Source organism: Monodon monoceros, unplaced genomic scaffold (genome assembly GCF_005190385.1).
Source record: "Monodon monoceros isolate NGI ecotype Baffin Bay Population unplaced genomic scaffold, NGI_Narwhal_1 Super_Scaffold_2, whole genome shotgun sequence".
Lineage (NCBI taxonomy): Eukaryota > Metazoa > Chordata > Mammalia > Artiodactyla > Monodontidae > Monodon > Monodon monoceros.
The window spans coordinates 44,848,476-44,855,389 of record NW_021703776.1 but is presented as its reverse complement, the minus strand read 5'-3'; positions in this window follow the sequence as shown (position 1 = coordinate 44,855,389).

The following is a 6,914-nucleotide window of genomic DNA, read 5'->3' as shown; positions in this document are numbered from 1 at the left end:
GACCTCCACGTTATTCTCCTCAGGTAAATGCATTGTCACAACACCTCAAGACAAAATAAAGACTTAAGGACTATTGCCTGATCCCACCCATGAGAGCAGACTAAACTACAAAGAGGGCCCCATAAGGGCAGTACACAGGAAGAGCATTCTCAGTGAAAGATACACTGGGAAAGGGGCTGCTTAAAAGATATCAAAATATTCACCAAGCAAAAGGGGACTTATTTTTCAAATTGGAGGTGGGACATAGGACAGGTTCACTCATTTGTTCAGATAACATTTATTACCTGCTATGATCGGGTATTATTTCAGGAACTGAGTATAAAGTGAAGAACAAAACTGACATGCTCCCTGCCCTTAAGAAATGTATATTTCAATTAAAAATATAGTCACAGGTCAACAAACAGTAGTTAAACACAACTTGTGGTGAATGTAATGGAATCACAAATTTGGTACAATGATAGAAAATTTAGGAAGTAACCTGCTTAGATATGGTGATCGGGAAAGTCTTTCTGAGGTAGAGACATTTGACCTGAGAACAGTACAATGAGAAAAGACTAGCTCTGCAAGGAGAAGGGGCATGAATATTTTAGCCTGGAGGTCAACAAACATTTTATAATGGGACAAAGAATAAATATTTCATGTTTTGGGGGCCACTTGTTCTCTGTTACAATTACTCAGCACTGCTACTGGAGCATGAAAGCAGCCATTGACAATACCTAACCCAATCTGCATTGACTGTGCTCCAATACAACTTTATTGACAAAAGCAGGCAGTGAACCAAATTTGGCCCATAGACTAGTTTGCCAGCTCCTGCTCTAGCCAGATATAGGACCTGGGCAAAGACTGCGGACTGGGACTGCTGTGTTCAAGGGACTGATAGGACACTGGTAGGCTAAAGTAGAGTAAATTGGAGGAGAGGGGCAGGAAGTGAGCATGAAGAGGTAAGCATGGGCCAGATCATGCATGGCTTTGAAGGCCAGGGTTACAGATCTTATTTAAGCCACTTGGAGTTTTAAGCAGGGTGGTAACAAGGTGCTCTTTGTGTTTTAAAAGCTCATTATAATTCCTTTGTGGAGAGTGGTTTGGAAGACAATTGAAGTTGTTCTGGACTCACAAGGTGGCAACAAAAATGGGAAGAGGAGGACTTGCCTGGCGTGGCCAAAAAAAAAAAAAAGGTGAGGATCCTAACTGATGAATTGGATTGGGTGAGGGCCGGGTGGGGGGTGGTGGGAAGCAGAGATGAAAGAAAGGAGAAAATTAACTTTGAGGTTTCTGGCTGGAACAACTGGGTAGACCACAGGTAGTCAAGTTGGGCTATATTAAAAATTTCAAAGAGGAAGACTAGAGGACTTCCCTGGTGGCACAGTGGTTGAGAATCCTCCTGCCAATGCAGAGGACACGAGGACACGGGTTCGAGCACTGGTCCGGGAGGATCCCACATGCCACGGAGCAACTAAGCCCGTGCACCACAACTACTGAACCTGTGCTCTAGAGCCCACAGGCCACAACTACTGAGCCTGTGTGCCACAACTACTGAAGCCTGTGCACTTACAGCCCACACTCTGAAGCAAGAGAAGCCACCACAATGAGAAGCTCGTGCACCACAACCAAGAGTAGCCTCCACTCGCCACAACTAGAGAAAGCCTGCGTGCAGCAACGAAGACCCAACACAGCCAAAAATAAATTTTAAAATTTTTTTAAAAATTAAAAAACACAAAAAAGAGGAAAACCAGAGGGAGAAAAGCCTAAAAATTTAGGTTGAATGCATATTAGGGAATCTTAAGAAGTGAGTTAAGGAGATTGTAATTGTCTTTGTGAAAAAGAGGAAATTACTGAAGAGTTTTGTAGAGCAAAATAATATCATCAGAGTTCTCCTATAAACTGTGTTGTGTTGGACAGATTAGAGAGCGATATGTCAGGAGTCAGGGAAAATTGTTAAGAAATTATTGAAATCATATAGAAAAGAGATAATGAAGAGTTGGCCCAGGGTTATTAGTATTAGAAATGATAAGAAATGTAAACCTAACAGGTCTTTTGGTTTTATATATATATACATATATATGTATATATATATGTATGTCTATGTATATATACATAAAATTTGAAGCTATTTATAATAAATTAATGATATAAACTAATTTTAAACATTAAAACATAAGACAAAAGCCAAGTTTTAAAGAGAAATGTTGAGTAATTAGACTAGACTAGAAGTTAATAAAACTGAGCCCCAAAATCGAAAACTAGCTCTAAGTTCTCTGACAGCTGAGATAAATAAAACAGAAGAAAAACAAGGGGAAAGAGGTGAAAATATTGGATAAAATAACTCCTATCTGATATAAGGAGACATACCAGTTTTCCAGAGAAGATACACCAAATAATAAAAGAAATAAATCTCACAGTCTTTTACAAAAGGAACATTAAACACACAATGAACTATGCCATAAGAGCTATTTGATCAAAACATATATACTCCTCATTAGCAATTTCTTAAATCAAAAACTTACATTTTATATCTAAACACCCAATTAAATAGAATATGTTATACTATAGTCCTGTGATAGTATTTTTACAAAAATTAGAAGCAACGAAATCCAGATGAGTTTTACAGTGACTTGATTTGATTCAAAAGTGAAGTGTAGAAAATAGGAATACATGATTAGTGCTTCCCTTAGACATCCCCCACCCAAACCCTCAGCACATAAATGACATCAACTCTACAGCAGCCAGACAATATGGTGGTAAGTGCTAGCAGCATGGACCCTGGAACCAGATAGCCTGAGTTCAAAACCCATTTGGTAGAGACATTAATGGAAGCAGTGCAGGAGAGTGGCCATGGCTGCCAAATGGCAAGGTCTTCCCGGGACTGGGGTAATCAGGGAGGACTTTTCAGAGTTCAAAATCAATTGTCTGATACATTAACTATTAAACTACTGCCTAGGGGATGAAGGGAATAAAGTATGGCTTCACAACTGGGTTTCTCAGTTTGACATTGAAAAATGCACTTTCCTGTTTTAGGGTGCCCAGTGAATCTAAATGTGCACATTCTCATTATCAATCTAGTTCAGAATGATTTATTTCCTGATTTTTAACACTGTTTCTATGCCGTGTTACAAACTGGCCATTTTGCTAAGACAGTTGGGTTGGCTACCCCTAATTTTCATTGAATTTTTGACCTTTAAGGATCCAGTTTAGTAAAACTGATAACTGACTAGGAGTATGTTCAGTAGACTTATTAGTCTGGTTTATTATTTTAACACTGCAGAGTCATGTTGAATAAAGAGATTATCTTCAGTCTTTTGGCAAGTATATACAATGTGAATTTTTCAATTGCACCCAGAAGCAATGGAAGGAAAACACGTTTGTTAAATATTTTTAAAAACTGTTATCCTTGACTATATGTAAGTAGTTAAAAAAATCACCAAACATCTAATCTTTTGATTCAAGAACCACTAGTGACTAGGAGTTTATGAGGTGAAAAACAACAGCTGTGAGCTTTGCTCTTCTTCGAGAGCAAGTTACCTTTGTTTGCTAACAGGATTTGCTGATGTTTAGACTGAACAAGAAGTTAATGTCAGTTGACTTCATCTTGTTTTACCCCTCCCGATCCTTGACTAACACCCCCACCCACCCCCACCCCCACCCCCCACCCCCCCGCAACATTTGCCACCTTGGTTCTGGTCCTCCAGTGAATATCCATTGCATAGCCTTACCTCTCTGCCTTTGCTTAAGCTGTTCCCTCTCCCTGGAATGCCTTCTATCCTACTCCCTCCCATCTAGGGAAATCTCATTCCATGCTCCCTTAATACAATGCTCACTCTTCTGTTATAGCATCTATTACGTGTCCTGCCCCTCTGACTTTCTTGAGCCCTGCTGGAGCAAAAAGTGTGACTCATTCAGCTCTGCATTCCCAACACCATACTTGCTTAGAAAATAGCAAACATTAAATAAATGTTTATTGATTTAATTCTTTTTGTGGCATGTGCAGAAGGTTGGAGGGTTGAAATACTGTATCCTTTTTCTAGTAGTGTGCCACTTCTGACTTTACTATACCAGGAACTCAAATCAGTTTCTCATAAGAAGTGGCTCTCTGGACAAAGGGACAGCAACACAACAACTAAACGCTTGAAGAAGCAGCATCATGAAACACAGAAGGAAGTAATTAGATTTAGATGCAAGGGATTAGTATTACCTGATGAAACCATGATTATATTACCTGGTTTTGAGCAGAACTGCTTAAAATCCCCTCTGGTGTACCTCAGGTGGTACAGAAACTTGTAATTCTACCTTTGCCTCTGAGTGGCGTCTCTTTCCATGCAGTGGCAAATGCTCAATAACTCAGAGCCTGGTAATAATGGAGGCTGGAAGGATTTCAAAGAGTGATTGACATGAGTGTGCTTAAAAAAATCAATAAAGCATGTTAGAATTTCCATGAGGCAACAAGAAAAAAAGAAGTGATCATAGCAGCGAGATTTCCCAGGTAAATAACATGTAAAAGGTAAGCCAGTGTGCCAGAGAAGAGAGAAGGAACTTTACCCTGCAGATAACATATACTTCCACTGTCATGTCTGCAGCTACAGCAGTGCTCCAGAGGATTTTCTAAAGTTAGGGAGTCTGGGACAACAAAACAGTAAAGAACGAATGCATCCATGTGATATAGATGATATCCAACAATTCTACAAACATTTACTAGTCAGATAACATGAACATGGTACTATTCCAGGCCTTCTACAACGCCTACAAAATAAAGTAAAAATTGTTAATTCCAGGAAGAAAATTAAAATCTACCATCGGCCACCAAACAAGAGTCACAATCTAATTAATGCACTAATCTTCAAGAACCTGTAGCCAATGAAAGAAGCAGAAAATTCTGGAGCAAAGCAGAGAGACAGGCCCATCACTGCTTGACTCCACAGGACCCCAGTCTCCCTAACTTTGCCATCACCTTCCAAAAGATTTATTTGTGAATTGATAAAATTCTGAGAATTCTCAACGATGCTATACGTGGAGGGAAGAGAACTGAGTGAGCAGATTATTTTCTTCCAAAACATAAAGGGTACAAGTGGCTGAGAGAAACTGGTGACACCAGGGAATAGAATAGAGCTGACGCTCAGGGAAGTGGAGGGAAGCTGTCAGGCATACAGAGCTCAAAGTCCAATGGGGTCGCTCGCCAGAAAGGAACAGACCCTCCAATCAGGGGATTGACATGGAACAAGACACTGCACCAAAATCTCAGGGGAAAGAGCAGAGACTAAGTATTCAGTCTGTATCACACCTCATCCAAGTTCCCCCTCCCCTGTCATTCCCTCAGGCTAAAAGTGAACAGAAGGCAAAATTCCTAGTCCTCAGAGGGAAAAAAATCTCCAGTATTATAGAAATAGAGTCAAACAGTCATGCCCAGAGCCACCCAAGCAACATCTAGATGGAGAGAATGGTCCAGAAACTGTGCAAATATATTACACACTGTTTAGGATTCTCCAGAGAAACAGAACCAATAGGATGTGTATGTGTGTATGTGTGCATGTGTGTGGAGAAGGAAAGAGAGGGAGAGGTTGGGTTTTTAAGGAATCAGTTAAAGGATTTAAGGAATTAGCTCACACAATTATGGGGGCTGGCAAATCTGAAATCCACAGGGCAGCCTGGCAGGTTGGAAATTCAGCAAGAAGTTGATGTCTTGAGTCCAAAAACAGTCTGGAGGCAGAATTCCTTCTTCCTCAGGGAACCTCAGTCTTTTTCTCTTAAAACCTTCAACTGATTGGATGAAGCCCACCCACATAATGTAGAATAATGGCTTTACCCAAAGTTTACTGATTCAAATATTAATCACATCTTAAAAAAAAAATACCTTCATGGCAACATCTAGAATGGCGTTTGACCAAACAACTAGGCAACATAGCCTAGCCAAGGTGACACATAAAATTAACCATACACACACACACACACACACACACACAGCCACCTAGAATAATAATAGCACATTGCATGTGCTAAGCACTGTTCTTTACACTTTACATGTATTTACTCATTTCACCCCCACATCAATCTTATGAGGTAAGTACTATTTATTATCCCATTTGATGGATTAGAAAATTGAGGCAGAGAGCATATGGCTAGCAAGTGGCTAAGCCTGTATTAAAATTGGTAGCACTTGCTCAAAACTCATGCATTTTAGCACTGAACTTGAAGGAAACATAACTCAGGAAACAGAAGGAAACTCCCTCAGTTACTTCACACCAAGAACATCTTAAGAAGAACATAAGTTCAATAAAATAAAATTATACCAATAAAATAATAAAGCAATTAAATGAGATGAAAAAGGAAATTACTAATCTACATGGACAAATTGGGGACTATGCAACATGATTATGGAAATAGTAAGTAATTTAGATACAGCAAGGTGAATTACTGACACAAAAGTCAATTACTACGCAAAGAGGAAAAGGTAAGATAATCTAAGTGAATGTGGATGAAAAGGGCAAAGAATTAAAGCAACTTGGTAGAATATTATAGACATTAGATATACATATTACAATAGTATATATATATATATATATATATATATATAAAATAAAATATATTAAGATCCAAAGAAAAAGACCATAATATTTTTGAAGTGGAATTTCCATTTAAAAGATATATTTACAAAGACATAATACAGTAGAATTTCCCCAAAATGAAGAGAGAGAATTATCTGCAAAACAAAAACAGTCATGACACACTAAGAAAATTAGATGTGAGATGCCCAACAAGACATATCCTAATTGAAATCTTGAACATCAAGGATAAAGAAAGATTTCCTCAGATATTGAAGCAAAACAGCAAATCACATCCAAGCAGGGGGAAAAACGATCCCACCTCAGAATTCTCTACAACACTCAATTCTGCAAGACAATGAAGCAGTGTCCATAAAGGGCTGA